Source organism: Bufo gargarizans, unplaced genomic scaffold (genome assembly GCF_014858855.1).
Source record: "Bufo gargarizans isolate SCDJY-AF-19 unplaced genomic scaffold, ASM1485885v1 fragScaff_scaffold_347_pilon, whole genome shotgun sequence".
Classification (NCBI taxonomy): domain Eukaryota; kingdom Metazoa; phylum Chordata; class Amphibia; order Anura; family Bufonidae; genus Bufo; species Bufo gargarizans.
Window position 1 is genome coordinate 212,939 of NW_025334099.1, and position 16,997 is coordinate 229,935.

The following is a 16,997-nucleotide window of genomic DNA, read 5'->3' on the forward strand; positions in this document are numbered from 1 at the left end:
TGACCCGCACCGCCGCAGACACTGACGAGGGTTTATGACCCGCACCGCCGCAGACACTGACGAGGGTTTATGACCCACACCGCTGCAGACACTGACGAGGGTTTATGACCCGCACCGCTGCAGACACTGACGAGGGTTTATGACCCGCACCGCTGCAGACACTGACGAGGGTTTATGACCCGCACCGCTGCAGACACTGACGAGGGTTTATGACCCGCACCGCTGCAGACACTGACGAGGGTTTATGACCCGCACCGCCGCAGACACTGACGAGGGTTTATGACCCGCACCGCTGCAGACACTGATGAGGGTTTATGATGCGCACCGCTGCAGACACTGACGAGGGTTTATGATCCGCACCGCTGCAGACACTGACGAGGGTTTATGACCCGCACCGCTGCAGACACTGACGAGGGTTTATGACCCGCACCGCCGCAGACACTGACGAGGGTTTATGATGCGCACCGCCGCAGACACTGACGAGGGTTTATGACCCACACCGCCGCAGACACTGACGAGGGTTTATGATCCGCACCGCTGCAGACACTGACAAGGGTTTATGACCCGCACCGCCGCAGACACTGACGAGGGTTTATGACCCACACCGCCGCAGACACTGACGAGGGTTTATGATCCGCACCGCTGCAGACACTGACGAGGGTTTATGACCCGCACCGCCGCAGACACTGACGAGGGTTTATGACCCGCACCGCCGCAGACACTGACGAGGGTTTATGACCCGCACCGCCGCAGACACTGACGAGGGTTTATGACCCACACCGCCGCAGACACTGACGAGGGTTTATGATCCGCACCGCTGCAGACACTGACGAGGGTTTATGATGCGCACCGCTGCAGACACTGACGAGGGTTTACGATGCGCACCGCTGCAGACACTGACGAGGGTTTACGATGCGCACCGCTGCAGACACTGACGAGGGTTTATGATGCGCACCGCTGCAGACACTGACGAGGGTTTATGATGCGCACCGCTGCAGACACTGACGAGGGTTTATGATGCGCACCGCTGCAGACACTGACGAGGGTTTATGACCCACACCGCCACAGACACTGACGAGGGGTTATAATCCGCACAGACACTGACGAGGGGTTATGACCCGCACCGCCGCAGACACTGACGAGGGGTTATAATCCACACTGCTGAATCCATCACGTAATTCAATGCCTTTGGTTCTGGTCGTACACTTGTATTATGGATGCAGTGAACCACGCGATGGATTCTGTAAGGCTGGTTTCACACGGGCGTTGCGGGAAAAGATGCGGGTGCGTTGCAGGAACATGCACGATTTTTCCGCACGAGAGCAAAACATTGTAATGCGTTTTGCACGCGCGTGAGAAAAATCGGCATGTTTGGTACCCGAACTTCTTCACAGAAGTTCTGGCTTAGGATCAGTGTTCTGTAGATTGTATTATTTTCCCTTATAACACGGTTATAAGGGAAAATAATAGCATTCAGACCACAGAGTGCATAGTACAATGGCGCTGGAGGGGTTAAATAAAATTATTTAACTCACCTTAGTCCACTTGCTCGCGCAGCCGGCATCTCGTCTGTGCTGTGTGCAGCAACAGGACCTGTGGTGACGTCACTGCACTGATCACATGGTCCATCACATGGTCTTTTACCATGGTGATGGATCATGTGACGGACCATGTGATGAGCGCAGTGACGTCACCACAGGTCCTGTTGCTGCACACAGCTGAAGACAGAAGAGAAGCCGGCTGCGCGAGCAAGTGGACTAAGGTGAGTTAAATTTTTATTTTTCTAACCCCTCCAGCGCTATTGTACTATGCAGTCTGTATTCAGAATTATATTATTTTCCCTTATAACCATGTTATAAGGGAAAATAATAATGATCGGGTGCCATTCCGATCGTCTCCTAGCAACCGTGCGTGAAAATCGCACCGTATCCGCACTTGCTTGCGATTTTCATGCAGCCCCATTCACTTCTATGGGGCCTGCGTTGCGTGGAAAACGCACAATATAGAACAAGCTGTGATTTTCACGCAACGCACAAGTGATACATGAAAATCACCGCTCGTGTGCACAGCCCCATAGAAGTGAATGGGTCCGGATTCAGTGCGGGTGCAATGCGTTCACTTCACGCATCGCAACCGCGCTGAATACTCGCCCGTGTGAAAGGGGCCTAAGAACGCAATACATTATGTAATTCACTTAACCTCAAACCCAAAAAGCAGGATCACTGAACTGATGGGACCGGATTACTAACATCCGGCTCCCCACCCTCATCAGTCTGCCGCCTGGCTCCCAATCACTGATGTGTGAACAGCCCCTTATAGAGAGCAGCGGCAGATGCGGTCAGCAGGCTGCACATGCGCACTGCGGCTCTGTCCCAGCAGCTCGCACCGCACGTGTTCCTGCGGAGTGGGCGTGGCTCGTGCTCAGCGTTTATAGAGTTCCCATCAGTCTAGACTTGTAAGGGGAACGATGGCGCCATCTCGTGGCCGCAGGGGGAACCTCTCCCATGATTCTAGGCGCAGCGGCTGAGGTACAGGCCGTGTTCTTGCGATGACGTAAGGCGGCGCATGCGCTGTGGGCGGCGGAGGAAGTGGAAGAGGTGGAGCTGGAGCCGGAGCGGCTGCGAAAAGGTAAAATCCCCGAAATCATTGCTGTGTGCCCCCGCCCCCTCCTCTACAGTAAGTACCCGGAGCCTGGCATACCTACCCAGCGGGAGGTGTCCGCGGCCGGAGACTGACCTGTAGATCTAGTAACCCTGAGATACGGTCCCCAAATGCTATAAACACCCGGGGATTAGAATATATACACCCGGTGACCGTCCTGTGCCCGCGGTGACCGTCCTGTGCGCGCGGTGACCGCCCTGTGCGCGCGGTGACCGTCCTGTGCGCGCGGTGACCACCCTGTGACCGTCCTGTGCGCGCGGTGACCGTCCTGTGCGCGCGGTGACCGTCCTGTGCGCGCGGTGACCGTCCTGTGCGCGCGGTGACCACCCTGTGACCGTCCTGTGCGCGCGGTGACCGTCCTGTGACTGTCCTGTGCGCGCGGTGACCGCCCTGCGCGCCCGCTGCGACCGTCCTGTACGCACGCCAAATTATAGGAACGCCCGGATATTAATACATATACACCCGGTAACCATCCTATAAACACCCGGTGGTGGTCTCACAGGGTATGGCTATCCTGCAGTGGTCTCACGGTCCCGCCTGTGACAGGGACTGGCTGTACATGATTGACAGTCTCTTTGGTTTCACCTTTCTGTGTTGTTGCTGGGGATGACCTCTTGTCTCAGGTGAAGCTTAAGTGGTCATTCCTTCTCTATTTAGTCCGCCTCGCCCATCATGCTATGCGGTTGATGGCTCCTTGTTTGCGGAAGTCCTGGTGTTGGTTCTCTCGGAGTTCCTGCTCGTCCGCATACTTCTGGAAGTTAAGTTTATCTTAACCTGCTGGTATTAGGCCTGAGGGGTCTCCTAGTCCTTCATCTGGGTAGGAATAGGCCAGCTGTGTCCTGACACTATCTGCAGGGCCCTGTTAGGGTGATATTGGGCTTAGGTTCCTGTGTATGAACATTCCTACCATCAAGGTCTGTTCATACTGATAGCAGTCAGGGCTCGGCGTAGGGACTCGCTAGGTGTGACCCTTTCCCTAGGTTCCAGACCTAATACCTTTTTCCCTCCCCTTCTGTGTTCAGTGTATTTCCCGCGCCGTGACATTATCAACCGCCGCAAACCATCTTTTTTTGTCTGTGTAAGTGAGGCTATGGATCCTATCGCTGCACTGGCTGGACAATTGCAAGGTCTGTCTTTGGAGGTAGCCGACCTCCGCACGCAGATCCAGGGATCACAGGCTGCTGGTGTCAGTAGTATTTACCTGGCCTGTCCTGAACCGACGGTTGCACTTCCGGACAGGTTTTCGGGGGGGGGGGGGGGGGGGGGGTGACAACTTCATTCAGTTCAGAGAGTCGTGTAAGTTGTACTTTAAGTAACGCCCGCTCTCATCAGGGAATGAGTCCCTCCGGTCGGTAGATGAATTTCTAAGAGCTCTAGGTCTCATCTCTGATGACCCCGTTTGGATCTCCCTGGCCTGAGACCAAGTTACGTGGTTTACGGCAGGGAGAGCGTTCTGCCGAGACCTATTGCTCTGAATTTAGGAGATGGACTACTGATACGGAGTGGAATGATCCAGCTCTCCGTAGCCAGTTCTGTCAGGGATTGTCTGAGAGGCTACAGGACACGTTGGCCTTTCACGAAAATCCTGAGTCATTGGAAGCGGCCATGTCCCTTGCTGTACGTCTGGATAGACGCCTGAGAGAGATCTAAGGTCCCTCACTCTCAGAATGAACTATCATATAACGTGGCGGCTTCCTCTGACACCTTCGGTGGAGAGACTCCTGAGTTTATGAACCTATGCAGTTAGGGGGAGCTACCCCTGGGCCTGCTTGCAAGAGTTTTAGTTATAAGAAGGGAATATGTTTTGCAGGATGTCCCTCCATGACAGCACCCAGTGGAGGATGTCCCCATTGGCCTCTGTAGGGACAGGAAGACTGAGATGTTAAAAGGTCACTCCCCACCCCCACTCTCCCCCCTACAGTGTTCTTCCTGTCCCTACGGGAGATAGGAGCAGAGAGGGTCCCTGCTGAACTTGTTGACGAGGCCGAGGCTGGTCGGGGGGGGATCTCACCTCTCCTCTTCAGCTCTCATTCAGGGCCTATGCTCGCTCTGGGAAGGGCCCCCTAGCCTTTCCTGGGATCCGGGACCTCCTGGACTCCTTACCCAACCAAGCCGCGGTATCGGGATCGCTGATGCCGCTTCTCCCGCCGAGCAGCTCTGGGCTCAGCGGCGGCTCCTGATGCGACGGAGCTCGTGACCGGAAGTGCGCGTCACGGGACCGGAAGTGCGCGTCATACGGCCGGGAGAAGATGGCAGCACCCGTACACATGCTGGCGGCCTCGGAACCGGGGCCCTCGCATGGGGGTGGACTCTTCTTTAGAATGAGTTCCCCGAAAATTAGGAGGCAGAGCTGCGCAGAGACGGGGGGCGGACCGAATGGGGTAAGTCTATTTATTCGTGTTGTAGTTTGTGCAGCTAGGCATCATGGAGGTCCAGATGTCTATTAAGCAGGACACTGTTACAGACTCCCCCGTCCCGGGTCATGTAAGTGTTTGATTGCCTTTCTAATACCCGCATGGTTTTTTGTAAGGCAATGCCGTATTTTGTCTCTTTCTCTTCTCCCTTCCACCTAGGCTGAGAAAGAGACAGGACACAAGTCCCATGGAGACTCAAAAAATGAAATAAAAAAAAAAGTGCAACCTGCACAAAGAAATTGCCGGAGATATATAAAAAATCGCTATGTATGGATTGCCTGGCAACAATCCTAAAAGAAGAACAACCTTCCTTTTTATCGAATTTGAAAGCCATAGTAACGGAAGAGGTCCAGGCAGTCTAAGCCACATCCCTCCGATAGTCCCTTTCCCCCCACCTGCTAAACGGTCTAGTGTCCAAATAGATTCCTATTCTGAGGAAGAGAGGTTATACTATTCCGATGACATGGAGGACGATCTTCCCCCTTCCTCTTCAGACAAACCGAGGAAGTACCTTTTCTCCAGCGAGGATCTAGATCCTCTCCTAACCGTCATAAGACAGACAATGGCAGTCGAAGAGGAAGAACAGGCTCGCACCACACAGGACGAAATGTTTGGGGGCCTGAGAGCAAAGAAACTTTTCCCTGTAAATACAAACCTAAAAAATTTAATCAAAGAAGAATGGGAGGAAGCGAAAAATAAATTATATGTTCCGCGACAATTTGAAAGCAGACTTCTCTTTGACCCAGAAGAGATAAAACTGTGGGAAGAAATCCCGAAGGTGGATGTTCAAGTGGCAAAGGTGGTGAAAAGAACCACTATTCCATTTGAAGATTCATCACAAATAGAAAATAGATGGATTATTAAAGAGAGCATGCAAATATCGCTGCCACCTCGATAGCCAGATGGATGGTCCTGTGGCTGGATCAATTAGAGAACCACCTCAGGATAAAAACGTCTGGGGAAGAAATCTTGGACTCTCTTCCATTACTAAAGATGGCCACATCCTTCATGGCTGACGCCTCAGCTGAATCCATCCGGTTTGCAGCAAGGAATGACACTCTAACAAACACGGCAAGGCGGGCACTTTGGCTGAAGTCATAGACTGGAGATATGGCTTCCAAAAAGAAACTGTGCGCAATCCCCTTTTCCGGTTGCTACTTGTTCTGTCCAGTCTTGGACTCTATCCTGGAAAGTGCAGCCAATAGGAAAAAAGGCTTTTCAGAAGAAAACCTAGAAAGACTCAGCCCTTTCGGAGGCCCTCTAAACAATTCTCAAGTACATTACCAAGAGGGAAAGGCAAGATGGGTAGATGGAGCTACCCAAAAGGAGGAAGGGAAAGAGGCTTCCTCTTCAACCCAAACACGGGGAAACAATGATGCCAAGCCGGTAGGGGGAAGACTCCGTTATTTCTGGCAAACTTGGAAGCAAGTCGCCCAGAACCAGTGGATCCTAGATTCCCTTCGAGAAGGATTCAAAATCGAGTTTCGTTGTCTATGCAGATTCTAGGTTTGATGATTTCTTACATCTCAATTGTGCCTTGGGCCCAGTATCACTGAAGAGCCTTACAGGACACGGTGCTCTCATCCTGGGACAGAGACCACCACTCCCTCAACTCAAAAATAGTCCCACCGAAGGAAGTGTTAAACTCCCTGTCCTGGTGGACGAACCCAGAAAACGGACTCCCTGGAACATGTCACTGGCCATAGTGATTACCACAGATGCGAGCCAGAGCGGCTGGCGAGAATAGGACATGTTCTATCTTTTGCGGAGCTGCGGACCCGAAGATCGGGGACGCGCTCCGCAATTGCGGATGCAGACCGCACACTGTGTGCTGTCCGCATCCATTCCGTCCCCATAGAGAATGAATGGGTCCGCACCCGTTCCGCAAAATTGCGGAACGGATGCGGACCCATTCTGCGGCCGTGTGTATGGAGCCTTAAACGCTGTCTTCCATTCATCCCCATCCTTGATCCTGACCAGATTATATGTCCCCCTTAGGTCCAACTTGGAGAACACTTTGGCATCTACAATCTGATTTTCACGCATCACTTGTGCAAAGAGGTGCGTTTTCCACGCAACGCAGGCCCCATAGAAGTGAATGGGGCTGTGTGAAAATCGCAAGCAAGTGTGGATGCGGTGCGATTTTCACGCACGGTTGCTAGGAGACAATCGGGATGGGACCCGATCATTATTATTTTCCCTTATAACATGGTTATAAGGGAAAATAATAGCATTCTTAATACAAAATGCTAAGTACAATAGGGCTTAAGGGGTTAAAAAAAATATTTTTTAATTAACTCACCTTAACCCACTTGTTCGCGCAGCCTGGCTTCTCTTCTGCCTTCATCTGTGAGGAAAAGGACCTGTGGCGACGTCACTGCGCTCATCACATGGTCCATCACATGATTCATCACAATGGTAGATTCATCCTAATATGGTAATTACTGATCACAAAAATCTGGTCTACCTGGAGTCGGCTAACGTAACAAAAATTTTAAAACTCAACACTTTCGGTTTTGCTCCCATTTTGCATGAGCTGAACTCAAAGATCAAAAACATTTTCTACAGACACAGAAGACCCATTACTCTCAGATATTGTTCACAAATCTGTCTGGATCTGTGTCAGTGAGCGCTTCTCCTTTGTCAAGATAATCCATCCCACCTCACAGGTGCGGCAGATCAAGGCACTTATTAGACAGCATGAATATTGCACAGATGTGCCTTAGACTGCCCACAATAAAAAGGCCACTCTGAAATGTGCAGTTTGATCACACAGCACAATGTCACAGATGTCACAATGTTTGAGGGAGCGTGCAGTTGGCATGCTGACTGCAGGAATGTCTGCCAGAGCTGTTGTCCGTGCAATGAGCTCATTTCTCTACCATAAACCATCTCCAAAGGCGTTTCAGATAATTTGGCAGTATATCCAACCGGCCTCACAACCACAGACCACGTGTAACCACACCAGCCCAGGACCTCCACATCCAGCATGTCCACCTCCATGATCGTCTGAGACCAGCCACCCGGACAGCTGCAGCAACAATCGGTTTGCATAACCAAAGATTTTCTGCACAAACTATCAGAAACCGTCTCAGGGAAGCTCCTCTGCTCGTCATCCTCATCGGCAGTTCATCGTCGTAACTGACTTGAGAGGGCAAATGCTCACATTCGATGGCGTCTGGCACGTTGGAGGTGCGTTCTGTTCACGGATGCCTCCCGGTTTTCACTGTTCAGGGCAGATGGCTGACAGCGTCTGTGGCGTCGTGTGGGTGAACAGTCTGCTGATGTCAATGTTGTGGATGGAGTGGCCCATGGTGGCGGTGGGGTTATGGTATGGGCAGGCGAATCACTGATGCATTTTATTGATGGCATTCTGAATGCCCAGAGATACCGTGATGAGATCCTGATTTTCATCCTCAGGTGAACGGACAGACTAAGGGCACTAACCAGAATCTGGAGACTTACTTGAGATGTTTTGTCTTGGAGAATCAGGAGGAGTAGTCTTCATTTTTGTCTTTAGCTGAGTTTGCCATAAATAACCGTAGACAGGAGTCCACTGATAAGTAGCCATTTTTGAGGGCATATGGGTTCCATCCGCAGAGACTTCTGGTATACCTGAAGAGGGAAGATTTTCCTCTTTGTCATCTATTTGATGGAAGATTCAAAATAATAAAAAAATGGCAATAAGTATAAACATATGGCTGACAAGACGTATGAATGGTCTGGACCTAAGAGTTAGTGATTCTGTGTGGCTGTCCACAAGTAAAATTAAGTTGAAAGTACCTTCGTGGAAGTTGGGCCCAAGGTTTATTGGTCCATATAAAATCATTGCCATTATTAACCTAGTTGTGTTCCATAAATCGTTGTTGAAGAGAGATGTCGAACCTGTTGAACCGTCCTCCTTGCCTCCTGCGCCTGTCATGGTGGACGGTAATCTAGAATTTCAAATAGCCAGGATAAGTGGACTCCCGAATTCTCCGTAGATCCCTCCAGTATCTTGCCCACTGGAAGGGTTATGGACCTGAAGAGAGGATGTGTGTTCCAGCGGCCGACGTTAATGCTAATCGTGTTGTGAAAGCTTTTCACATTGCTCATCCGGATAAAGACGGTCCTGGGGAGTACTGTCACGGTCCCGCCTGTGACAGGGACTAGAAGATCGAGGAGACTGGCTGCACGTGATTGGCAGTCTCTTTGGTTTCACCTTTCTGTGTTGTTGCTGGGGATGACCTCTTGTCTCAGGTGAAGCTTAAGTGGTCATTCCTTCTCTATTTAGTCCGCCTCGCCCATCATGCTATGCGGTTGATGGCTCCTTGTTTGCGGAAGTCCTGGTGTTGGTTCTCTCTGAGTTCCTGCTCGTCCGCATACTTCTGGAAGTTAAGTTTATCTTCTTTGTTTGTTGTTTTCCCCTACTTGCTGACATTAGGCCTGAAGGGGTCTCCTATTCCTTCATCTGGGGAGGAATAGGCCATCTGTGTCCTGACACTATCTGCAGGGCCCTGTTAGGGTGAGATTGGGCTTAGGAATGTTTGTACGCAAGAACCTACCATAAAGGTCTAGTCATACTGATAGCAATCAGGGCTCGGGACTCACTAGGTGTGACCATTTCCCTATGTTCCAGGCCTAATACCTTTTCCCTTCTGTGTTCAGTGTGGAGTGTATTTACCACACTGCGCTTTGAAAAGTGGTGGCGGTCATACAGGGGATGAATATCCTGCAGTGGTGGTGGTCATATAGAGGATGGATATCCTCCTGTGGTAGCAGTCATAGAGAGGTTGGGTAACCTGCAGTGGTGGTGGTCATACAGAGGATGGATATCCTGCAGTGGTGGTGGTCATATAGAGGATGGATATCCTGCAGTGGTGGTGGTCATATAGAGGATGGATATCCTCCTGTGGTAGCAGTCATACAGAGGATGGATATCCTGCAGTGGTGGCGTTCATACAGAGGATGGATATCCTGCAGTGGTGGTGTTCTCACAGAGGTGGGATTTTCTTTTACTGTGGCGGTCATACAGGGGATAGATATCCTGCAGTGGTCATTCTAAGCTCTTCCATCTGGGACACACACAAGATGATGATGATGATGATGATGAGGAGTGGTGGACCAGAGGGTTCCTATCACACATGGTTGACACAAGACCCGACCATTAGACGGACAGGAGAGAACACGTGGAGGTAGACTGAAGAACGTCCACCGATGAAACCTACATTCTTCTAATGGTCGTGTCTTGCGCTTATTATCCAATCCCTTGGAATCCAGAGAGAAAAAGATCAGCAGTCTGGGAGCAGCGCCATTTTGACGGAAACTGACCAATTTTTTAAATCATGTTTTTATGTTTAATATATTTTTTAAAAGAACGTTTGATTGTTGTTTTTAATTTTCCACGTCACTGTCCATATTTACAGAAAAAGCATTAAATCCTGCAGTTTTCGTACCGGCCACTAAGCTTAATTATTGGCTCCACTACTTGATCTGTAGAGATCACTTTACTGTAGTCATCTGCTTATCTACACACAGAGGTGATATCATTATAGGCAGGATTAGAATGACCCATGGTGATTGACAGAGTTTATCTACTCCACCTCCCTGCACAATGACCTCTGCACAGGTCACAGAGCATGCCCAGAAAACTCTCCAATAGAGGTCAATAGGGTCCCGTGCTGGAGACGGCGGCCCCCCGTGACCGTGCTGGAGACGGCGGCCCCCCGTGACCGTGCTGGAGACGGCGGCCCCCCGTGACCGTGCTGGAGACGGCGGCCCCCCGTGACCGTGCTGGAGACGGCGGCCCCCCGTGACCGTGCTGGAGACGGCGGCCCCCGTGACCGTGCTGGAGACGGCGGCCCCCCGTGACCGTGCTGGAGACGGCGGCCCCCGTGACCGTGCTGGAGATGGCGGCCCCCGTGACCGTTCCTAGAAAATGGAAGAAATAAATCTGCAATCAGAAAAGAAAAAAAATAAGAATATGCTGCTCTCTGTTTTTAACTGGTTCACTGTTTTGGAGACTTTTGTGCTTGTTTCGCCAATTTTGAGTTTTAAGTCTACTTCAAAAGTTTTCAAACTTTTGTGATTTTAGATATATATTTTCTTATGTAGGTGCGCCTGAATTAGACTCTTGAACAGTCTTATTTTGACTGCACTCCGGATCAGGCCTATTTTCCCCGTCTGTTTTGAGGGGGAACGTGCGTAATTTGTTCTATTGAAAGAGGTAGAGATGGAACTTTGAGGTAGAGATGGGACTTTGAGGTAGAGATGGGACTTTGAGGTAGAGATGGGACTTTGAGGTAGAGATGGGACTTTGAGGTAGAGATGGGACGTTGAGGTAGAGATGGGACGTTGAGGTAGAGATGGGACGTTGAGGTAGAGATGGGACGTTGAGGTAGAGATGGGACGTTGAGGTAGAGATGGGACGTTGAGGTAGAGATGGGACTTTTTTCCGGTCACTTGAGCAAACCCTTGAGACCAGCCTTAGGCTGGGGTCAGACGGCACCACTTATTGTAATGATAGTTTACGGTGACGCACTTCGACATACTGCGACACAACAGTCGCAAGAAATCCATCCACGGCACGGCGCAGTGCGACACCTTAGACCAGAGGTCGCAATAACGCCTGTACAAGCGTCATAGACTCCTGTTCCGGCCATTTTACTCCCTGGAAAAAGTCTGAGGTGTACAATACGCCTTAGACTTTCCCTGCATTTCCTCAGCGTAGGACGTGCAGTGAACGGCACAGGCAGCGCAGCCTTGCTGCCTGTGCCTGCAGTAACCAATAGCAAAGCTCCGGACAGCAAGAAGCTTTTCTATTGGTTGGTTTGGGCAGGCGCAGGAGCGATACAGGTCCTGCATCAGGGGAAGCCGGTGGGCGCTGGAAGGAGGGGGGGCGGCTCCGGGGGGATGTTTGGATACGCAGTCCTGGGTGTGCTGCACAAGGACCCTGACGGCGGTGGAGCTACAGACTGAGCAGAAAAAGGTGACAGCAGCGCGTAACGTAACGATGTGTCTGATGTATGTAGTGCAGTGTGTGATCATCACACACATGTATGCATCACACGCTGCACCACATGCGGAGCTCTGGCTCCTAGCTTGGGTTCTCACTCTAGGGCTGGGGAAGGTCCGGGTCTACCCACCGTAAAAGGACCTATCCCAGGCGGCATTCGTCTCCTTGCGGAGCAGCTCTCCAAGCCTGCCTTCTTTCTGCCTCCTCCCAGCCTCATGGGGAGCCGCCTGAACATGGCCACAGCGGCTAACCTGTTTCAGTCTGGCTGGGTGGGTGAGCGTCCCATTCCAAAGAAGGCCACCAAGGGCAGATGCGCTCTGTAGCTAAGATAGCCAAAAGATCTGCGCTTCCGTTTGAAGACCTAGAATGCCAAGATCTTGGGAATCGGCATCAAGTAGTCTCAGGCCTGCTATAGCTGCCTCCTGGGTCTCCAGGTCTTTAAAATTATGGTTAAAGGGAGTCTCTCACCACAATTTGCCCTTATGCACCGCTTACATAGCACTGTAGCATAACTAGAGATCAGTCAAATGGTACCTTTGTCTTTTTGTTTGGATGTTCACCAGGGGCAAGAACAGAGTTTTATTAATATGTAAATGAGGGATCGCAAGTGCCCAGGGGCGGCGTCCGGGGCTGTAAGTGCCCAGGGGGCGGCGTTCGGGGCTGTGAGTGCCCAGGGGGCGGCGTTCGGGGCTGTGAGTGCCCAGGGGGCGGCGTTCGGGGCTGTGAGTGCCCAGGGGGCGGCGTTCGGGGCTGTGAGTGCCCAGGGGGCGGCGTCCGGGCTGTGAGTGCCCAGGGGGCGGCGTCCGGGGCTGTGAGTGCCCAGGGGGCGGCGTCCGGGGCTGTGAGTGCCCAGGGGGCGGCGTCCGGGGCTGTGAGTGCCCAGGGGGCGGCGTCCGGGGCTGTGAGTGCCCAGGGGGCGGCGTCCGGGGCTGTGAGTGCCCAGGGGGCGGCGTCCGGGGCTGTGAGTGCCCAGGGGGCGGCGTCCGGGGCTGTGAGTGCCCAGGGGGCGGCGTCCGGGGCTGTGAGTGCCCAGGGGGCGGCGTCCGGGGCTGTGAGTGCCCAGGGGGCGGCGTCCGGGGCTGTGAGTGCCCAGGGGGCGGCGTCCGGGGCTGTGAGTGCCCAGGGGGCGGCGTCCGGGGCTGTGAGTGCCCAGGGGGCGGCGTCCGGGGCTGTGAGTGCCCAGGGGGCGGCGTCCGGGGCTGTGAGTGCCCAGGGGGCGGCGTCCGGGGCTGTGAGTGCCCAGGGGGCGGCGTCCGGGGCTGTGAGTGCCCAGGGGCGGCGTCCGGGGCTGTGAGTGCCCAGGGGGCGGCGTCCGGGGCTGTGAGTGCCCAGGGGGCGGCGTCCGGGGCTGTGAGTGCCCAGGGGGCGGCGTCCGGGGCTGTGAGTGCCCAGGGGGCGGCGTCCGGGGCTGTGAGTGCCCAGGGGGCGGCGTCCGGGGCTGTGAGTGCCCAGGGGGCGGCGTCCGGGGCTGTGAGTGCCCAGGGGGCGGCGTCCGGGGCTGTGAGTGCCCAGGCCGCTCTTCCTTCTTCTCACATTACCCCTCCCCAGCCTGTTGCTTGGCCCGTCCTGTAAGCCTCTTACATCATTCAGTGTACTGGCCGAGATCCTGCCGGCGCAGAACCCTATACAAGCATTAGAAAACCATGTACAGGACTTAGACATGGATGAATCGGGGCATTCAAAATATTCCCCATATAATCCATCAGAAAGGGTTCATGACCTTTAGCCGCCTACAAGAGCATTACCGCATCCCCGACATGGAGCAATTTAGGTACAGATGGTGGCCTACCTTGCTTAACTGAAGTTATATGACCCGTTCCTGAAGCCCTAAACAAGATTGGTCACTCCTCTCCAAGACCATATTACACCTTATTAAAGCAAAGCTTGACTTTCCATAAGGGACCTCAATTGATTCAATGGGAGAAAGACCTAGCAGAATAATTTTCCCAGACTGAATGGACATCTGTGTTTAGCTAGCCCCAAACGCAACGGATCGCACATTGCACTGGAAACAATATTGTAAAGTACTGTAGTGCTGGTATTCTACACCGCTAAGGTTCTCTAAGATCTACCCAACCTCTTCTCCCTCTTGCTGGATGCAGAAATGTAGGCTCTCTTTTCCATATTTTCTGGTCTTGTCCTAGACTACATCCATTCTGGGAATCCGTCAAGGCACGGATCCAGACTCTCTACCCTGAGCTGGATAAGCCTACCCCAGCCTTAGCACTATTGTTAATAGGCATGGCATAGCCCTACTCCAGTGCAGAGTTATAGTCTGATATCTTACAGCCTACTAAACTGGAAGGGGGCAGCCATACCCACTAGAGGAGGAATACACTGTCTAACAACTATCTCCATCAATCTCCAGAGGGGTAGCTTACAGTCATTTACTCACCTCTGGTCTAAATGGGGTTCCTTCCACCCAAATCTATCAACATGACAATATGTTGGCACATATCCTGAAAATGCAGGCTCTACGGATGTAGCCCATGTGGGCAATATTCCCAGGTGACGACAAGTTTATAAACCCTGTAACTTCATGGTTTATGCTAGAACTCCGTACTTTGACATTAGCGGCAGGGGAGTCCGGCAGGCGGGTGAGCAGCTGTCGCATCCGTCCTGCCGCTTCTTAGAAAGTGAAAAGCTAGTAACCCCAAGTACATAAGAGTGTGGAACATGTTTTCTGACTTCTTAGGAGGCAGTCCAGATGAAAGTCCCGGATGTGTCGAAAATTCTAAATGTTTTGCAAGCAGATCTAGATAAAAATCCGAAGGCTTCCCCCCTAAGAGTACAGGTTGATGCTCTCCGTTATTTCTTTGACACCAAGTTAGCAGAGCATCCATGGATTAAGAGATTCGTAACTGCAGCCTCCAGATTGCATCCCCCATTGAAACTGTTATCTCCCCCTTGGGATCTGAACACGGTCCTTTCTGCCCTGTATCAAAAACCAGCAAAAATGACCTTCAAAATGGCCTTTCTGCTTGCAGTTACGTCTGCTGGACGGGTCCCAGGAACTCAAGCCTTCTCCGCTTCTCCTCCTTACACGACTGTGTTGGAGGATACAGTGATTATTAGGCCCCTTCCATCTTTCCAGCCTAAGATGGTTTCAGACTTCCACAGGAGTCGGGATGTAGTGTTGCCATCTTGATGTCAGAAGATGCTTGTTAAGGTCCATGGCATCTTGAAGAGTAGATGAGGACCTTTTGTTAGAATTTCAGGGTAAATTCAGGGGTCACAAGGCTTCTACTGGTGCCATTGCTATTTCCATTGCCTATTCATCCTTAAACCTATCTCCCCCCAACTGGGTTTGGGGCACATTCAACAAGAAGCGCTGCAGCCTCTTGGGCAGAGAAGGTGGCTGCTCCTCTGGCTCACATTTGCAGAGCGGCCACTTGGCGCTTTCCCAATACCATTTTTTAAACACTATGGACCAGATTTATCATTAGCTCAAGTCAAAATAATGGAGTGAAAAAGTCACAAACTTCTGCACAATAGCTAAAACTGCGCAAAAATGTCCAACTTTTATTGGCGCTGCGCTGCGCTCGCCAGTTTTCTGAAAGTGTTTTCTTATGAAAATGAATACAGATTGACTATTCCTCAGTTTCACTCCAGTGACGACCATGCTTATCTTAGAACATGCAAATCTTTCATAGACGAGCGACTTTTGTAAAGCCGCTCACTGAAGGATAAACTGCTACCGTCAAGCCACCTTTATCACAGTATTAAGGGACCGTTAGTAACTCTGACTCGGCCAAAAGTGACTTTGGCGCACATGTAAAAGTGGAGTAAGATGTAAGTGTAATGATAAATCTGGCCCTATAGGTTGCATCTAAATTCAGATGCAGCCTTTGGGAGGAAAGTACTACAGAGGGTAGCCCCCCAAGTTCCAACTTATACTTTAGTCCTCATGGGTGAGCGGAAAGCAAAAATTACTGTTACCCGTAATAGTTTTTCTTGAAATCCATGACAGCACCCCAAAATTCCCAACTCTTAATAAAAAAATAAAATAAAGTGTAAGGTACTTAAAAATAAGTACATGATATTGGATAGGGATATAATGTACCGAATTGTGTTTGCATTAACCCTTTCTTAAGCCTATTCTTTTGGTGGTCGGCACGCCTCCAGAGAATCACTGAGGTGGGGGTGGGGGCCATTTTATCTCTTCAGGTTTCCTGTCCTGGATGGCAGTTCATAGTCGCATGGGTTTCAAGAAAAACATTCTTAATATTCTGTTCACATAACCTTATTATTAGGGCTTATTTTTTGCGAGATAAGTTGTACTTTCTAATGGCACCATTTACAGTTGCATGCAATGTAGTGGAAGCAGAAGAAAATTCCAAATGGGGTAGAATTGGGAAGAAAATGCAATTCTGCCACAGTTTTTATTTTTATTTTATTTACGGCATTCACTATGTTAAAATTTACCTTAATTCTCCAGGTCAGTACGATGACAGAGATACCACATTTATATAGTTTTATGGGCTTTGTGTTTACAGCGTTCCCTATGAGATAAAACTGACCTGTTCCCCTTATTCTCGGGGTCAGTACGATTACAGTGATACCACATTTATATAGTTTTATGGGCTTTGTTTTTACAGCGTTCCCTATGAGATAAAACTGACCTGTTCCCTTCATTCTCGGGTCAGTACGATTACAGTGATACCACATTTATATGGTTTTATGGGTTTTGTATTTACGGCGTTCCCTATGAGATAAAACTGACCTGTTCTCTTCATTCTCGGGTCAGTACGATTACAGAGATACCACATTTATATAGTTTATGGGTTTTGTTTTTACAGTGTTCCCTATGAGATAAAACTGATCTGTTCTCTTCATTCTCGGGGTCAGTACGATTACAGGGATACAAAACCCATAAAACTATATAAATGTGGTATCACTGTAATCATACTGACCCGAGAATTAAGAGA

At 51.0% G+C, this 16,997-nt stretch overlaps 1 protein-coding gene across 1 annotated transcript in view; it reads left to right on the top strand.

The window, feature by feature from the left end:
- Positions 1 to 2,565: 2,565 nt before the first annotated feature.
- LOC122922423 (Myb related transcription factor, partner of profilin) overlaps positions 2,566 to 16,997 on the top strand; it is a 91,660-nt gene continuing 77,228 nt past the window's right edge. Inside the window, exon 1 of the mRNA XM_044273024.1 lies at positions 2,566 to 2,628. The gene's annotated coding sequence lies outside the window, so the exon portion shown is untranslated. The remainder of the gene's footprint in view (positions 2,629 to 16,997) is intronic.